We start from the raw sequence: 19,319 nt of genomic DNA on the forward strand, positions 1-19,319 counted from the left end.
GTGGTCCCTACGTACATGCTAGCCGACACTTAACCTCTCAAGCAACTGGTGTCTGTTTCTCCCTTTAGACTTTGGACTCCTTGATGGTAGGGAGCTGGATTTGTTGCTCATTATTAATCTCCAACCGAAGGCAAGGGTCTGACACACTCAAAACACGTTTTGTAAATTGAACGAATGGAGCCACTGGCCGGCTTCCAGTCCTGGACTTCCTTGGGTCAGTTTCACCCCTTCTCTCAATCCGTTTCTGCAGACATGAAATCAGGAGGTTGGAATGGATGATCGCCAAGGTTCTAGCTGGGTCTAACCGTGCAGGGTTCTGACAGCCAGCTCTCCCCCTGCCTCTGGGCCCAGCTCCACCAGGATAGGCATCACGCATTGTGGCTGAGGTCCCCTCTGCCCTGGTGACGCTGCCTTAGTCATTCCGTAGCTTTCCAGTCTGGGTCTTGCTCTCTGGTCACCAGATACTGAGCTCTGCTTGTGCTGTTTTTCCTTGACATATCCTCAGTCTCATTACTTTTCTCGGGCACACAGTTGAGATTTTCCTCCCAAGTAAAGCCAGATGCAAAATGAGAGCTTTTTGGCACAAAGAGATGCATTCGTTCTGCCCTGGCTGCACCTCCTGGGTAGGCTGTGTTACTCTTCTTTCTGGCCCCAGACCCCCCTCCACCAGGGGAATGGAGGGCCTCTTCATTTCTCCCCAAAAGAAGGTCAACCTGTAGCTCATCACGTCCCTTTATCATGCCGCCTCTACGCCTGCGGTAGAACTACCCTTGCTTTCCGTGAAACACCGACAACCATAACGGTCATCATATTTACTTCCACGAGAGAAATAATTATAACTTTTCAAAGTATCATTATTTCACTTCATTTTTACAATATCTCTGTGCTGCCAGCAAAGCAAGATTCATTTGAGGCCCAAAGATTTATTGGAATCTAGTTCAAGATTTCTTGGAATCTTAGAACTTTCCAGCCTAATGTGAGCCTAGTGAATATCCCCTCCGCTGATTCTTAACCTCTCTGGGGACATGGACAGCCTTGAAATCTTGGTAAAAATGTATAAATCTCTCCACGGAAAAATATACACACAAACACCATTCTGGATAAGATCTCAAGGGGTTTGTTGACCCCTAAAGCCTTAATTAAGATGCCTCTTACCCTGATGCAGGGTAAGATGAAGATAGATGAAGAAACTGAGGCCCAAAGAAGGCCAAAGGCCACATAAGGTCAAAGGGCCATGAAGACAGGACTGTCTCCTGGGCCCTGACTAAAATTAACTGTCCAACACACCAAGCTGCTCACCGCTGTATCAGGTGAAGGGCCCACATCCCATCATCTTGTTCTCAGCTTCCTATTCCCTTTTCCTTTTAGATTCCCTGCAGTGGATGCATGTGACTGTCTTTCCCTTCAAACTAGAGGCGGCCCAGCTCACTACCAGTCGCCTCCTATCTCCTACCAGTTAAAAAAATTTTTTTTTTCCTTTTCTTTTTTTTACCCTAGATTGTGTCTCATTTGTGCAGGACCAGCACTCTGGAATCACTCCGGCTCAGAGGTTTCCACAGGAAAGCTGTCTTTCCTGTCCCTCCGTGTTCTCCCCACCAACCTTCAGAGACTTGGGGTTCCCTGCTCTATCTGTGGGCCCCAGGCTCCCTTATCCTCACCTCAGCAGTCAGCAGCTCCTCTTCCTGCTCTTGAACATTCTAGGCTCTTTTTTTCTTCTCTGACAGAAATAGAGAAACGTTAGTGATGGCATGTATTTTTTAAAATTGGGGTAAAATACATCTCACATAAAATCGACCATCTCTACCACTTTTAAGTGTGCGGGTTCAGTGGCATTAAGTACTTTCATCGTGTTGTGCAAAAATCATCACCGCCCATCCCCGGAACTCTTTTTATCTTGCAAACCTGCATCTCTGTATCTGTGAAACCATCACCCCCCATCTCCCTTCCCTCCCAGCCCCTGGCGGCCGCCATTTTACCTTCCATCTCTGCCAATCTGACTTCCCTAGGTCCCGCACGCGAGTCGTACCATTTTTGTCCTGTGGTGACTGGATCAGTTCCCTTAGCACTGTGGCCTCCAGGTTTATCCACGTTGTACAGTGTGTCAGAATTTCCTTCCTTTTCAAGGTTCGATGATGCTTCATTATTTGTCTTGGCTGCACTTTGTTCATCCGCTCATCTGTCCATGGACACTTCGGTTGCTCCCCCCTTTTGGCTCTTGTGACTAACAGCTGCTGTGAGCTTGGGTGTGCAAACATCTCTGAGCCTCTGATTTCAGTTCCTTGGGATGTATCCTCAGAAGTGGAGGCATGTGTTTAAGGTGTCTTAACCATTCACTGCTCTTCCGTAAGTCTGTTCTTATTTTATTCTTAAACGAACATCTGTTGAACAACTCCTGGCCCCACTGGGTCTGCAGCATGTGCCTCAGAGGGCGCTTTCTCGGGGAGTTCTGGAGGGTCTTTCCTGTCCTCTCTCCCTAAAAGGCCCCCTCCACTCCCTGGTCACTTCTGCTCCTTTATGGTGCTGCATTTTTCTTCTTAGTGCTTATCACCACTTGACTTCCATATATATGTGCATATATAGTTTGTTTGTTTCCTCCATTAGAATGTGAGCTCCATGAAAGCAGGGACTTTTCTGTTTTGTTCATTGTTATATCTTTGATGTCAGGCACAGTGCCTGGTACATGTGCCGAAGACATAATTATGAAGTTATTATTTTTTTGAAGATTTGTTTATTTATTTTAGAGAGGGGGGAGGTAGGGGCAGAGGGAGAGGGAGAATCTCAAGAAGACTTCCCACTGAGCGGGGAGCCTAATGTGGGATTCAATCTCCCGACCCTGAGATCATGACCTGAGCTGATATCAACACTTAACCGACTGAACCACCCAGGCGCCCTAATTATTAAGTTATTATTAACTCAAATGAATGATTGATTGAATGAATGAATGAATGAATGAATGAATAAGCGAGGTACTATTCCTACCTGCAAGGCTCTTCCAGGCAGGTAGGCAGAGAGACACGTTAAAATGGTTCTATGGCAGAATACAGGGGCTGGGAGAGCTAGGTAGTGAGACCTGTGACTGTGGCTCTGGGACAGCCCTGGAGAGAGGACCCTGGAAGTACTTGCATGTACGGGGCAGGTTTTTCCCTCAACATTGATAAAAAGGCCCGTGTGACCGAGTAGCTTTAAATTCGTTTCCTGCCAGCCTCCCTACCACCTCATGACATAAAACACTGTCATCATCAGTCTCCAGGCAAGGAAACCAAGATGGAGCGAGACTGGGGTGCCTGGGTGGCTCAGTTGTTAGGCATCTGCCTTCGGCTCGGGTCATGATCCCCGGGTCCTGGGATTGAGCCCCGCTTTGGGCTCCCTGCTCAGCGGGGAGCCTGCTTCTCCCTCGCCCACTCCCCCTGCTTGTGTTCCTTCTCTCGCCGTGTCTCTGTCACAGAGGGAAAAAAAAAAGAAAGAAAGATGGAGCGAGATTAAGGAACTTGCCACGGCCGTGAAGCTAGCAAGTAAGGCGGGTTTAGAGTCTGACTTCTTTTTCTTTCTTTCGTCAGTTATTTTTCTCTTCCTTATTAGGTTTCTTTTCACAAATTACGAAAGTGGGGGTGCTCACTGCCACCAGAAACCAGGCAAAGATATGCTACAAATGGTGCACCTTCTCCTTCCGGTCCTGGTGCCCCATCAGCACCAGGGTAAACATGCCAGCCAACCCTTCCATGCTGCCTTCACGCTCACACAAACACACGCAAAGGGATCAACTCACTCTAGAGTTTTCTCTGTTCTTATAAAAATGGAACCACTCCACACACATCCTCTGCTACTTACTTTTCCCATTTTGAACGTCATGGCCATCTTGCATGGCAAAAGATGTAGCTCTAACGCATTCTTTTAATGGCTTCGTTTAGGTACAGTATGGTTGTACCACAGGTTATACAGGCAGTCCCCTACTGGTGGACATCTCGGTTGTTTTTCACTTTTTCCCACAATAGATCCTTGGACACTGCTACTTTTTTCCCTATAGGATACATTCCCAAATTGGAGCTGCCTGGCCAAATTCTATGTGTATTTTTAATGGTAATAGACACTGTATACTATTTTTCCAAAAGGTAGTAGCAACCCAATGTCATGCTTTTAGCCACTGCACTTTCTAGGCCTGACTGACTGTCCCCACCCTTCTTCCCTTCCTGCGTTTCCTCAGAGCCCAGTACCCTTGGGCTCATCCCAGCCTCTTCTCCCCTGACCCAGGACTCTCCAGGAAGGCAGGAGGGACACCTCTTCCTTCTCTCACCTGCGGCCGTATGTGGCCCTGGGCAATGCTTTGTCCTCTCCCTTGGCCAGTGAGGACTGGTGGTCAAGAAACCTGGATTATAGTTCTAACTCTGTCGCAAACCAGCTGTTTGACGTTGGGCAAGCCACTTCACTTTTCTGTGTGTTGGTTTCTTCATTCATAAATTGAAGGAGGTTGGGCTGGATGACCTGTAAAGCCCTCCCCCTCTCCAGATGACCTTTTTAGTTTGAGACACCCACAGAGCTGGATCCCAAGTGGAGCACTGGGGTCTGTCTGCTCTCTGGGTGTGGCGGGGAGTGGGTGGGTGCTGAAGACAGGACAGAAGAGCCTTTCTACTGCTAACTTCCCTCAGAAGGCCTCCCTGTAGCTTTGATTGCTGGTTCTTAATGGGTAGGCTGGGGATTCTGGAGCCAGACTGAGACAGACCTGGGTTCGAACCCAGCGCAACTATATTCCAGCGGCATGACCTTGGGCCTCTTGCCTCACCTCCCTGCGCCTTGACTTCCGAATCTGTTAAATGAGCAAGATAAAATGGCCTCAGTATTCTGGACCAGCGCTGTCTAATACAACATTCTGTGATGATGGAGATGTACTCTATCTGAACCTTCCAGTACAAAGCCACTAGATACATGTCGAGCACTTGAAATGTGGCTGGTGAGGCTGAAGCCTGAATTTTAAATTTTCTCTAATTTTGATTCATGAGGATTTGAATTTAAAAAGCCACACATGGCCAACAGCTACCTTGCTGGACTGTGCAGCTACAGAGGACGAAAATGAGGTAGACGGATACAGCGTATAGGAAGCACTTAGCTAGCCCAGGGTCTGGCACATAGTAAGCACTCAATAAATGTTTGCTATTATTAGGTATTATGTGTCTTGCTTTCCAGCCCGCCACACCTCGTGGCTCTCAATGACACCCCATACTGGCTGTCCCAGAGTCACCTGGGAGAAGGAGGGGGAGGGGGAAGGTGTTGCTGCGGTGGTGCATGTCAGTAATGAGCCTTGCACTAAATGTTTCTGGTCCGCTACTTTCCCTGGAGGGTCATGTGAGCCAGAGTGGTATGTGGCCTGCTTTGCAAGTGATTAACATGGTGTAAGCAATCTGCATAGAGAGAAAAAACCCTCCGTTGGTATTCCATTATTCTATTAGAGTTTCAGAGCCGGGATTAAGTGGACATGATTTCTTCCTATGGGCCATTAATTTTGTTTTATTGCTGGTCTGATGGCCATTACCCTTTTTTGCCAATGCATTCCCCCATTAGGTTTGTACAATTAACAAAATATGTGCTGTTAGGGCTTTGATAGGAACAGTGGGATGGAAATAAAGGGAGGGGGTACAGCCGCCCTGAGTTGGGGTGGGGAAAGGCTGGGCCCAGGGGTGGGGCCGCAGGAATAAAGGGGGGTGGGGCTTCTTCTGCACCTGCCCGGTAGCCATTGGCATTCCAGGGAAACTGCCCTAAGACCTTCGCCGCCTCTCGCCAGGCTAGGAGTGGAGCTGCCCAGGTGAGAGGGAAGGACACGAGGCGGGCCTGCCCAGCGGCACTGGTGTTTTCCTGAATCCCATCCTCCACCCTGCACCTGGCACAGCACAGCTGAGAACATAATGAGCCACCCACCCCCGTGCTGTCACCTTGAACCCGAAACTCTTCTGCAGGCCGAGTAAGTCAGCCTCTGGGGTCTGGCCCTGTGATGGGAGAGACCTCCAGGCTGACACTCACCTCCTCTCGGGGCAGACAGAGGGCCTGTGCATTGTTAAAAGGGGGTGACTGATCCTCGGCGTCACCCGGTGATTGCCATGTGGAAAGGCAGGATTGACATTGTTAGGTCGTTCGGTCTTTGGAGAAAACGTGGAAACATGGATTGTTAAAATGTGAAATCTCCCACTTTTTAGATGTTGGCAGAATTTATAAAAATGCCATGGGGCGCCTGGGTGGCTCAGTCGGTGAAGCGTCTGTCTTCATCTCAGGTCGTGATCCCAGGGACATGGGCTTGAGTCCTGAGTCGGGCTCCCTGCTCAGTGGGGAGCCTGCCTCTTCCTCTCGCTCTGCCTCTCCCCCTGCTTGTGCTCTCTCTCCCTCTCTCAAATAAATAAATAGATAAATAAATAAATAAATAAATAAATAAATAAATAAATAAATAAAATCTTTTAAAAGAATTTATAAAAATGTCAGACAAGCAAGAGTCAGCGTAGGGGTGGCCAGTTGGCACCCTCTGTCAGACAATGAGGAGTCATTGAAGGGTTTTAAGGAGGAGTGGATTTGATCAAATTTGTGTTCCAGAAAGATCCTCTGCTGAGGGGACGTGGTAGATGGGCAAAAATAGGGTGAGACTAGAGGCCAGGGGACCAATTAGGGCCTGGGATGAGAGACGCAGGTCACCAACGATGCCAAGTGAAAGAGAGCAGGGATATTCCTGACAGAGAATCAGCAAGTCGTGGGTCTTGGTGTATTCGCGCCTCAGAGGATGTCCACAGGGCCGGAAGGTTGCCCTATGAGCGGATCCTCCGCTCCCTGAGGGTTTGCCTCTGCAGAGGGCCCTGCGGCCCTGGGAGCCCACACCTCACTCCCATCCGATGTAGACAGATCATGAGTGCCTCTTGTTCCTTCTGCCGCGTAGGGAAGTCTAGGATGAACCCACCAGTGCCCACACTGCTTACAGGGTTTTATATGCATACCTGTACTTACAGGTACAGGCCCAAGATTAGAGGCTTGGGCCTGGGCAGGGCCTGCGGAATGTGACTGAGGGACCTTTTCCAGCTCCTCTGTTACTGGGCGACCAGTACTGCCTGTGGCCCTGTGGGGGCTGAAGACAGGTGTGGAATGAGCCTCGGTCCTTACCAGGCTTCAGGAACAGCTGTGTGCTACCCTCAGTGCTGGGTGGGATGCTTCTCAGAGTCAAGTATTTAGTGCCAGGCAATTTTATCAATATTCAAGTACCTAGTTATTGTGTAATTTAGAGCCTGGTGGTCAGGGCCTACCATGCTGTAACTGCCAACCTCATTCACCAAATGTAAACAACCACAGGCTGTTGTCAGGTGATGAGGGGAGCACAAGGGGAACAGAGAGGAGACTCAGCAATGAGGTGGGGAGACCCAGGACACACCATCAGGATGGATGGGTGGTCCTTCAGGGGTTTCCTTCTGGAATGGTCTGTTCACATTTTGTCTTTCTCGGACGTTTTGTTCATATGCCCGTGGAGGGGTTTTCAGAGAAGAGAAGGATCCTGAGAGACCCTTGGTGTCCAAGAATGGGTTTTCATAATTTGTCCTCATCCCAAAGGTCTGGCTGGGGCAAGGGCAGAAACGCTTTCATGGGCAGTGGGATGAATGCAGAAGTCCTCAACCTTCTTGCTTTGTCTCTTTCTCCTTTTCCGTTCAGCTGCTGCCAGCCCTTAACTCTTAACACTTAAAAACAACAATAGCCCTCATTTATTATTATTATTAATATGTTCCAGGCATTGCACAAAATGCTATCGATGCATTGTCTCATTTAAAGATGCTACTATTACCCCCCTTTTAAAGATGAGAAAATTGAGGTTCATAGAGCTTAAGGTTAGGTAAATGTTGGACCCAGGTTTGGACCCAGAACTCTCTGACTCCCACATCTTTACTCTTAACCAGGGTGATATACTGAGCTACCTTAGCACGAGACTTAGAGCCCTCCCTGGAGGGTTAGTGTGGGCAACCTCTGAGGTATGTAGATGTCAGATGGAATTTTGGTTTAAGGATTATCTAGTAGTCTAACCCTATGATTTCGCCTATGGGGAAACTGAGGCATGGAGGGGTTAAAGTTCCTTGTCCAAGATTGCATATTAATGACAGGGTGAGGAGGGTATAAACCCATGTCTGGTTGACACCCCTCTGTTAGGGGTGCTCTCTCTGTTAGACTCATGGCCTCGCTAAGCCCCCAGCTCATCTCTCTCCACCCTCCCAACTTACCGAGGCGTGCTCCCTGGGTGCCACTCAGCTCTCCTGGAGCATGTTCTGCCCCTCTGTCTACATCATTCTCAGACAAACATGAGCATTCAACAACTCCTCCCTCATTTATCATTTCATCAATTTCCTCATATTAATAAACGTGAATGGTCAATTTCATTTATAGTTCCATTTTATTTTCATGGTGAATAAGACAGGCCTGAGTTTCAATTCTGGTTCCATGATGGCATGGCTGCTTGGGTGAAGGCTTTTGGCATGATCGCTCTCCTGCCAGGACCACCAGCTGCTGGCTTTGGAAGGCCCTAACATACACGGCACATAGGTGGTTCCCCAGCCTGCGTCCACGGGTAAGCGCCAGGTTACGTAGACTCTTCCACAGGTGCGTGGTCACGAGTGAAAAATAAGGCCAGTATGGAAAGGTTGCGTGTTCACATATGTGTGCACACGTGTGTGTGTGTGTGAGAGAGAGAGGAGCAAAGAGATAGAGACAGAGAGAGAGAGAGAGAGGAGCAAAGAGATAGAGACAGAGAGGGAGAGAGGGAGTGCTTTCCACGATGCTTTTTTTAAAATATTTTATTTATTTATTTGACAGAGAGAGAGAGCACAAGCAGGGGAAGTGGCAGGCAGAGGGAGAAGCAGGCTTCCCGCCGAGCAGGGAGCCTGATGCGGGGCTCGACATGACCTGAGCTGAAGGCAGCCGCTTGACTGGCTGAGCCACCCAGGCACCCCTCCACGATGCTCTATTTATGCTCTATTCAATTCAAAGAATGGTCCTTGTTGCTCTCTTTACTTTTGGGGGGTTGAATTATTTCATGAAACAATGGTGAATGAAGACAATATTAAGGTTTTCTCAATATATAAGTTTGTCAACCTAATTTTTTTAACATTTCAAAGATGGGTGAAGCCACGTCGGGGAGACCATGCTGTGGAGCAGCCTCTCACCCAGTGCAGATTTTCCCTCCCGCGTTGGGGAGCTCACCAACTGTTTTTGGATAGTTCTCATTGCTAGAGACTTCTCTCTTATATTGACTTCCTCTAACATCTAGCAATTAGTCCTGATCCTACTATCTAGAGTAACACAGCCCCTCTTTCATACAGTTTCTTCAAATATTTGGAGGGCCACCATGTGGGAGAAGGAGGGGTAATCTTAGAGAGGGACACGTCTGGTTTCTTCTCTCATATCTTTTACCGCACAGCCTCCTAGTAATGAAAATAACAACAACAAAATAGCAATAAAGAGCTAACATTCAGTAAGTGCTGATTTTGTGTGAGCCACGGTTCTAAGCGCTTTGCAGTTTACAAAATCATTCAATCCTCACTCAAACCTCAGAGGTAGAACCCTTATTAGCCCGATTTTACAGATGGAAAACTGAAGCACAGAGAAGTTAAGTAACCTGCCCAAGTTAAGTAATGTGCCACTAGTAAGTGGTGGAGTTGGGACAGAAACCTGGGCAGTCTGATTCGAGAGCTTGCACTTTTATTATTTTATTTATTTTAAAGATTTTTAAAAATTTATTTATTTGAGAGAGAGAATTCGGGACTCAATCCCAGGACTCTGGGATGATGATCTGAGCCAAAGGCAGACATTTAACTGACTGAGCCACCCAGGTGCCCCCAGAGCCTGCACTTTTAGTTACCGGACATCTTCGCTCACTTGTCCTCTTCTCTGTCAAAGTTATTAAGATACAATGCCAGAACTGCATCCTAAACTAATATAGATTGATAAGACCAAAGTGAGGGGACTGTTCATCCCTTGGTTGGATACTGTGTGGGTATTAATGCAACCTAAGATAACATTTAAATGTGTCTGTCACACTCTGGGCTCGTCCTGAGCTTGCATTAAATTCAAATCACCTACATCTTTTCTTTTTCTTTTCTTTTTAAACCAGGTTACCCTATTCGGTGTTTTTGCGATTGACTTTTTGAATGTAAGAGTGGGACTTGGTGTATATATTCTCGTCAAATCTTTTTCTACTGTAAAAAATAAAAATGGATTTGCATGTGGGCACGGGATACAGTAATTTGGTGGTTTAGAGTGATGGGATTGTGGGCTGTATTTCTTTATTTTCAAAATTATTTCTTTTATGGCTGTCATGATCTTATTGTGCAAAAACTGGTAGAGGAAAAAATGGACTTTTTTGTTTTGGCCTGTTCTTGCAGCTTGTTAAAAGCTTTATAACGCTCTTGAATCCATCTCTCCAGGAGTGGCTGTCCTTCCCAGTTTCACAGCATGTGCAAATGGCAAGTCTGCCGTATCTTCTTCTAAGTTGCTGGCGGCTCAACAGACAATCCCAAAGGGCAGGGATAAAGTACCACTGCATGCAGTTCAATCTAGAGACTTCTTACAGTGAGTTCATGGGCGCTCAGTAGCAGTATGTCTGTTGTTTACAAGACTCTAATTTGGAGCCCATTGCCGACCATTGCCAACCCATGACTGGTTCAGAGCTGCTGGTTGTGGATTCTGTTTGAAATGAAGAGGGTCTACCAATGAACATTTCAACAGACATATACTGAGAACCAATACATCCTGAGCACTCTGCTAGGTTCTGGGGCTACATAGATGCAGGAGGCGTGGTCCTGTCTTCAAGGACTTGCTGTCCAGTGGTCTGTGCTTATCTCAGAGATACCTCCTTGAACCGTTCGCCTCGGTCATGCAGATGTTAGTAGACAGCCCCAGAGGAAGTGCCTCAGCCTGGTGGACATCATCTTGAACAAGAGGGACATTTTGTTTCCATGAGCACATCACACTACACCTCATGCCTGAATTTTCTATCTGAAATTCTACCTTTCCCAAGAAGCCTCTCTGTCTTAATTAAAAGGAAGGAAGATCTTAAAGGGTTTGGGGCAGGCTCTTCTTAGTGTCATTTCCTTGTTGAAAAACTTTAAATGGCTCTACCAGCTCCTAACCCAAGCCTGGCCTCTCTGCCTGACCCTCAGAGCCCTAGATGCTCTGGCCCCAACTAGCTTACTCAGTGTTGGTCCCTCCTTGGTCTGTCTCAGGCAGACCAGCTTCTGCATTGCCCCAGGGCACTCCATGCCGCCCGCCCTCATCCTTGCTTGGATTGCTCCCTTTCCTGGAATGCCCTCTCGATCCCTTCTACCAGCCAAATCTTGCCTGTCTGGTCTCCAAGGCCCCATTTAAGTTCTCCTCTCTCCTGACTACTTCCTTGAGTGCCTCAGCTCTTGCCAATTTCCTTTCTCTGTGGAGAGAGAATTATAGTCCCTACCACATAGTTCAGCACCACTGTGCATATAGTCTTGTCTTATCTGATGATGTTCTATGTAGGTAATCTTATTTCCTCAGTGATGTCATGGCAGCACTTTTATAACAGGACCCACCCATGGATTTTATTCCTGCTGCACCTAGCCAATGTAGACCATGGAGCAGACACCTGATAAGCGTGGGCTGGGTTTTTCTTGTTGTTGTTATTGCTTTCTTCCAGAAAGAGAATTAAAAGCAGTCACATTTTTTGTCTTTCCAGTCTTGCCCTCATCATGCTTCTCCATGCACCTTCTTTTCCTTCCATCCCAACTGGACTCTTCACCTTTCCTTGAAAATTCTCTCCTCGATCAGGACCTTCCATAAACCTGCCATAAACAACAGCCTCAGCTTTGTGGTTTGCCAGTGTTTTGCAGCCTTCCCCATATAGGTTGCAAGCTTTCACGGGGGCTATGCAACTCTGTCCCCCTGCATGGGGTCCTCCGTCAGACGGGAAGCATCAGTAAATGATTATTGCTTTGGTCAGCTCAGGGCTCTCAATAGCCATGAGCCTGTTTTTCTCCAGGATTCCTATAGGGAAGGGGATGAAACTCACAGGAAATTGAGGCACCAAGCAGGTAAGGAAGGAGTGATAGCTTTCTCTGTCCTGGTTAGTTGTCCTAACCAATAGTCGTCTTGTACCTGGAGTCCCTTGATCAGGAAACGTTCCCACTTCAGCACTGTGGGAATAGAGTCGTGGCTTTGCTCCCGCACCAGACCCACTCTGAAGTTTCCCTCAGCCCCACCTCGGCTCTCACTCCCAGTGGAATCATACACATCTCTAAAAATGTTTTCTTTTATTGACAGGTGAAGTCCGGAGCAGGATTCTGAGGCTTTCTGTCCTCCATGCCGCTCACCAGAAAAGGGACTGTGAACTGTAAGTAACTGTGCGTGGTGTTTCCATGCTGACTCAATAAGGTTATGGGTTAAGGACCAGCCTTGAACCTGATCTTTAACAGCCATGCATTGTGCAAGAGAAATACTCAACAATGAGCCAGTCAGAATGTAAAATACAGTGGACTTCTAATTAGATTAGGTCTGAATGTGACAAAGAAGCCCTGTAATATGACATCCTACTTAATTAGACTTTATTGATTGTGCATTAAGGTGGACATGATGTGTTATGTGTGTCATGAGTGTTGGAGAGGGAAGCCCTTGAGTTTGTGAGGCCAACCCGAGCCACTGTCATCTGTGGGCTAAGCTGGGGAGGCTGTGAGAGGAGGAAGCGGGCCAATTCATAGCCTGCACTTGCTTTTACACCTTGGTTTATTTCTCGAGAGGCGTGAGGGAGGGGAAGGAAGACATGCTGGTGGCTTCCGTTCTATCGGCACAGTGAGAGCCCCACCGTACATTTTATGTGTCATTTTGGTTCTCCACTTGGCAAAAGCCTACCCACCTGGAGGAACGCAGCCCAAGTCCGGTCTCCTCAATGAACCCTTCTTTGGTAACTCCAGCTAGAAGTGCTCTCTCCCTCTCCCGAAGTTCTACTGCATCCACACGCCAAGCGCACCTCTGGCCTGCACCTTCCTGCGTGCCCCGCAGTGAGGCTGTGAGCTCCTGGAGGACACTCTGGGATTCCCGTGTCTTCCTGTCCCCATGGCACCCTCAACCTGGTCTCTGCTCAGCAGATGTCAGCCGGGAGATCGGGTTACCCTGGACTACATAGCTTCCCACCCTGCTTCTGGGGCTACCGGGGGCTGGGCTTCTGCCGCGCCCGAGAGTACATTGGCTTCCAACCAGTCCATGGAATTATAAATGATTAACCGTTATCAGCGCACATCTTCACCTCTGTGTAAAAATAGATTGACTGTAATGAGTATTTGAATAAATCATAAGAATGGCCGCCATGCGATCGTCTAACATCCTGCCGATGGCTGCCCGGTGAGTGAGCAGGGCGCCGGCCCTCCCGCCTAATGGCCTGCGAGTCAGTGCTGGTCGCCTCTGTGATTGACGGGCTGCCGCTCTCAGGGCACCTCCTCTGCAGCCCAGGCTCTGGAGTGGTCGGAGCCTAAGTGGGGAGGCCCTGGGGGGGGGTGGGGGCGGGGGGGCAGGGAAGGGTGCCTCCCTCCATCCTGTTCCAGGAAAGCCTACCTAGGAGATGCGGCTGGGGGGCTGGGGGAGCCACAGTGGAAAGACCTTTGTGAGACTCATGTCTCCTCGCACCGGAGGTTAAAGGGACCTCATAAGTCAAGTCAAGTAGGAGAGAAGCAAGCTGAGTGTGAACCTTAATGAGAGTGGTGAGTGTGGGGAAATAGGTCTGCACATTCCCTCCCTGCCTCTGAGGGCACCCGGTACCTTGCGCTGGTCCACACACACCCAGGGAAAGCTCCCTCATGGGGACACGCTCTTGGACCTGCACTGAGGAACAAGCAAGAGCAGGTTTCTCTGGGTCCCGGGATTCTGAGATGGGGAGATTCAAATGATCTTTCAGGGAGTGTTTGCCAAGGCTGCCTCAGGCATGAGCATCCCCCTGCCTTTTGGAGAGGGAGGAAGAGGAGAGGGGGCAGGCTCCGGGGGGCTGGAACCAGTTGAGGAGGGCATAGTCTGAAGTCTCAGAGTGAAGACCAGGGAAGGCTGGATTTGAGAAGGAAATCACAAACATTCCATTTAATCCCAGTGGTGTTCCAGTTACTACGGCTGTGTAACAAGCCACCCCAAAACTTAGCGTCTTCACGATGTTTATTATGTGCATATTCTTTGAGTCAGGAATTCAAACAGGGCACCATACGGACGCCTTGTCTCTGTTCCACTGGGTCCGGGACCTCAGCTGAGGGAAGTGAAAAGCTGGGTGCTGGAACCGTCTGAAGGCTCATTCACTTATAATTCAGGGGCCTGATATGAGCTGTTGGCTGAGATGTTGGCTGGGGCTGCCAGGCGGGCCCGTGTGACCACTCTGTGTGACTCGAGCTTCTTCAAAGCATGGTGGCTGGATGCCAAGGGGGAGGACCCTGAAAGAGAACAAGAGCCAGGTGGGAGCGGTATTGCCCAAGTCAAGCAGCGTCTCTTCCACCACATTCTCTTGATTGGGGCAGTTACAAAGGCCTACCTCACTTTCAGGAAGGGAACATAGACATCCCTCCCACCATGACTCAAAGGAGGAGTATCAACAGCACATTAAAAGAGCAACATAGGGATGGGATACATGTTGTTGCAACCATCTTTGGAGAGTACAATCTATACGACTCGTATTTGTCAAGTCTGACATACTACAGCCTCATCTGTTTCCAAAGACAGGCTAAAGAAACCCCTGTCTTTGAAAATCAAACTGCCCCTATCTCACAGAATGTCTGGGTTTAAAGCCCTCCCCAACGCCCCCCAGAGGCTGGGCTAGGCTTCCTCCCAAAGCGGGACTCCCCAAGGACATGCTGGTGTTCAGAGGTCCTGCCGTTGGTGGAGGCTTCCACCTGATAGTCCATTTCAACAAAAGTCGGTCCGGTTTGCAACTCACAGCTTGAAGTGCCAAGTCTGGAGGGGCACGTAGACCTGTGGCCAGGGATTCCTCAAGCCTAAGGCCCTCATTCCCATCCAGGGATCCCCACACCCCCAACTCAATGACCTTCCAAGCTGGGGGAGGTTTTGGCCAGAGATCCGGGCTTAAGAGGCTACTGGGGCTGTGTTGGGGACTGGGGAAGTCTGGGTAGCCCCTTCCTATCTGACCCCACATCCTCTCCTCTCCTTCCTGCCCTTCTGCTATAAACTAGAACCTGTGCCATTCAGGGACCAGGCCCCCTTTCCTTTGCCATTTTCCTGACCCGGATGTGGCTGAATTTTGGAAGAGAATCTGAGTGCCTGAATGCCTTATTGTGACTTAAGAGGATAGAAACAAAGCTCAAGCAACAAAAGAGTGGAGACAGAACCAATTCACGTTCCCGAGGGGCTGAGATCTGAGAATGGCTAATGCCGGAAAGGGAGGGGGCAGGGAGGAGAAGGGTAGGTGGGCTTGGTTTTGATAAAAAAAAGTGCCGGGGTTTGGAAATTTAGGTCAGGAAACGAATGTTTAATTTGGACAAATGAAAGAACAGATAAAAATGTAAAGCTCGTTTGTATTTTCAAGGCTCCAACTTGGGGGGAAAAAGTTGGGGTTTGAAGTCTTTCAAAAGCAAGAGTTTGGATTCCGACTTAGCACCTTCGTGATCCAGGCACTTCTGCTTGGTCTTCAGATTGCTCATCTCCAGAATGCCGATGGGATTGTATACCCATCTCAGGACTGTTGTGGGGACCGAAGGGAAGCCAGCATGTGAAAGCACTATAGCCATTCTTGGCACACGATAGCTACTCAAACGGCTCAGGCATTCCTCCACCCAGGAAATAAATAAAAAGTGGAGTTGGAAAAGATCGTTTCTCTCCATTGTACCTGACAGGGATGGTCAAGAATCTTTCCTTTAACCGCACCCTCCATAAAAGTTCACTCATAAACTATTGATATTTTAATAATACACATTAGCATCTTGCCCTTTGACAAATGAATATTGAATGAGCAATAAAGAGGCAAAAGAGTAACCAGGTGTATGACTGGCTGAGGGGAAGCTGGGATCTTGCGTCATTGTCAGAGGGAATGCCCCTTTACCCGGCACCTTGTGACTCACCTCTCTCCCCAGTGACCCCTAGGAAATAGCTTTTAAAAAGCGCTCAGACTCCACCCCAGCCCAGTCTGAGCAGGATTTCTCCTACAGTTTCTTACACTTGGCCGCAAGGGACTTGGGAGAAGAGAAGAGAGGAAAAGTCACAGAAGAGCCGTGAAAGGCATGGATGTTTTGGGCCCCCCCCCAATGCAAAACACCTTAGATCTCCCACTCCCTCTGCCAAGGGTGCAGACTTCCTGATACACGCTCTCCTGCTGCATAAATTGAAAGTCTATAGACAGATAGTGTGCCCAGCAGAAATCAGGCAATGAGCTTAAGATGTGTAGCCGGGGTGCAGGGGTGAAGAGCCGCTGGCTCCGGGGGGTCCCAAACAGAACCGGTTCGGCCACTCACCGCTGACGAAATCCACAGGCAGAGAGGAGCAGTGGGGAAACAAGAAAGGGATTTATTTCAGTGAGGCCAGGCCTGGGAAGACAGCGGGCTCACGTCACAAAGACTGTCTCCAAAGTGCTGAAAATACATGCAGGTTTATATCAGGAAAATGTGGGACAAAGGTCAGTGGGTACGTGCAGGTGGGCAGTGAAGGTCAAGTCGATCATTGTCTTGGGGGCAATCACATGGGGTCTTGCTGGTGTCAGGACAGTTGTTACTGCTTGAGGGGGTAGTCTCAGTTCCCGTCACTCGTGATGGGATGCTTTGCCCGCAGGGTCGTTTGTCTGAGTTAAAGAGATAAGCTGGAAAGAAGAACTTAATCAATTAGAAAGTACGGGCTGAGGTTGACATGGAGGTACTCCTCTTTCAAAAAAGAACTCAAGACTCATTCCACCTGCCTCTCATTCTTTCTCCTCCAGGTCTTGATGGGACCTATGCTTGGGGTGGCCGGGGCCTAGTGTGTGTGTGTGTGTGTGTGTGTGTGTGTGTGTGTGTGTGTGTGGATGTGGGGGTGGGGGTGGGGGTGGGGATGTGTGTGTGTGTTAGGGTTTATAAAACAGAATGTCCTGCCTCTTGCAGGTCCTGCTCCCAGGCCCCACTACCATAGCCTCCAGTTTCCTGTGGCCTCCCTCTGGGCAGGGAGTCCTTGAGTGTGCAGAGAACAGTGACAGGGGCTCTTCGTTGGTCCGGCTTAATTGGTGTGATTTAATGGCGTTTCTGGCGGATTCAGATTTATACGGCTTTCTGAGCTGCAAATCTGCTTTCTAAATGTAGAATTTTTGTGGAGTGGTAAAAAATAATGGCTGTTCTGTGATTCCTGCCTCCCGAGCTAGGAGATTGCAATTTACATTATGCAAATAGACATTATGCAATCAAGGCACTTTAGCAGGAATCTGGCGGCAGCGCGCCGCTGATGAGATGCAGAGGTCTGCAGCCCCAACTGGAGGGGCTCTGCAAGAGCAGAGATGAAGTGGGGAGCGGGTGGGGCCAGTGGGGAGGACGCGGAGTCTGTTCCTCTGGCCCAAGGAGGCAAAGTGGAGCCTGCCCAGAGATGAATGCATCCGGGGAGCTGCCAAAGCAACTCTCTCAATTAATGGCTTTGTTTAATCATACCCCCTGTCCAGAGGAGTATTGTCTTACGGATAATTTCGTTTGCCTAACGAGATTTTGCTAATTAAATCTCCTTTCAGTTGGTGTAACTATGCCTGCAGGAGAGGGGGCTATTTGGAGTCTTCTCTATAAACCTTTCTGGAGGGGAGCTGAGAAGGAGGGAAGGGGAGGGAGGGGAGAGAAGAAAAGAGGGGAGGGAGAACCTGGCCTGCTGTGAGCTGGACTGGAGAAGGTTCGAGGGTTTGAGAACGACAAGGTGGCAGCCACCACCCACCCTGCTTTTCTGTCCTGTTCACTAGAAATGCAGACTTGCCAGTCTTCAGCCGGCCTAAGGGATTTCCCCTGTTTCTTCTTCCTCTCTGGACCTGTGACCTCCACCATTATCCCTTCTCAAGTTCTTCCCGAATCTCCAGGACATTCTAAAGGATTTCCAAGCACGGCTCCCCGCAGCTCTGGCTGTGGGTGGTGGTGGTGGTGGTGGTGGTGGTGGCCATGTGGGAACCCTCCCCTTGCTTTTGCTGTTAGCCAGCCAGTCTGGCTCTTCAGAGAGGAAAAATTGCTCCCAAATTGTCCATTTCTCCAGGGATAATTGCCTGAATCAAAGAGGAAAATACCTCGTCAAATGCATTTATCATCAGCGTCAGCCAAGGATAGCCTCCTCTATATGGAGGAGCCTAGTGCTGTGCCTGAAGAGCAGGAGCCTAATTATTGCAGTTGCGTCTGACCAGTCCCACCCATGCTCCACCACCCCGGTGGTGCTTTACTCTCTACCATCTACTTGGCTTGACTGACCATGGGCTTCCGGGCTCCACCCTGTCTACTTTTCCAGTTTCATCTCCTACCGCCCCCCCTTGCTGTTTCCTCCTCTTGTTTACTTATAGACACTCAGACACCTGGCACATTCCTACTCCTGATACCCCAAATATACCTAGTTGCTCAGATGCCCCCAGATACTCTGTATAACTTCACACCCTAGAGCCTTTGCACATGCTATGTCCTCTGTCTGGAATCTTCTTGACCTGGTAACCCCTGTTCCTCTTACAATACCCAGCTCACATATCTCCTCTATGACTACCTCCTTCCAGAGCTTCCCTGCATTTTGTGAAACACTGCTGTGTCCTCCATGTCATCCCAGGACCTCAAACACAGTTATTTGTCTGTCTTTCCAAGTTAAGGACTGAATCTTATTCTCCTAATCCCAGTACCTAGAACCAGGTCTGGCCATAATAGGCACCCTACAAGGTTGGTCGAATGAATGAACCTAGGAGAAGAGGGTGGGGTGATGGAGAGGCATTCTCTGGTAAGTCCTTAAAGCCCCAGGTTGGACAATGGTGGTGGGAAGTCAGGAGACTGATTTCTGTTGAGTCTCTGCAGAGTTACTTGCCTGTCCTTTACATTTACTTCCTGCCTGGGAAAGCACTACCTCTGTGTGCTAAGTCATGCACTACATGTATCAGCATCTTCTGTCACACATTCTCACATACGTCCTGTGAGGTGGATATTGTTTTTGCATAGGGAACTGAGGCTCATTTGTCCTCCTCAGAAAGCAAAGAATTGTTTAGCTGTAATTGGGCCCACGGGCAGGGCCCCAACAGGATCTACCTCTAGCTAGGTGAAAGCTCCTATGCTTCCCGGTGTCCCTCCCCATCCTGTCCATCCATCCACCATCCATCCACCCATCCATCCATCCATCCATCAATCCACCCATCC

The 19,319-nt window shown here is 49.0% G+C and overlaps 1 protein-coding gene across 18 annotated transcripts in view; it reads left to right on the plus strand.

Annotated features, from left to right (window-relative positions):
• The window catches only part of PKNOX2 (PBX/knotted 1 homeobox 2), a 304,609-nt gene that overhangs the window by 106,895 nt on the left and 178,395 nt on the right, over nt 1-19,319 (plus strand). For 16 of the 18 annotated variants that reach the window (XM_027581284.2, XM_027581295.2, XM_027581285.2 and 13 more), the window contains one exon: nt 12,292-12,361. The gene's annotated coding sequence lies outside the window, so the exon portion shown is untranslated. Of the gene's footprint in view, nt 1-5,772; nt 5,795-12,291; nt 12,362-19,319 lie in introns of those variants that run through there. The other 2 variants (XM_027581298.2, XM_027581299.2) reach the window with 2 other exon arrangements.

The sequence above is a fragment of the Zalophus californianus genome, chromosome 11 (assembly GCF_009762305.2).
Source record: "Zalophus californianus isolate mZalCal1 chromosome 11, mZalCal1.pri.v2, whole genome shotgun sequence".
NCBI lineage: Eukaryota > Metazoa > Chordata > Mammalia > Carnivora > Otariidae > Zalophus > Zalophus californianus.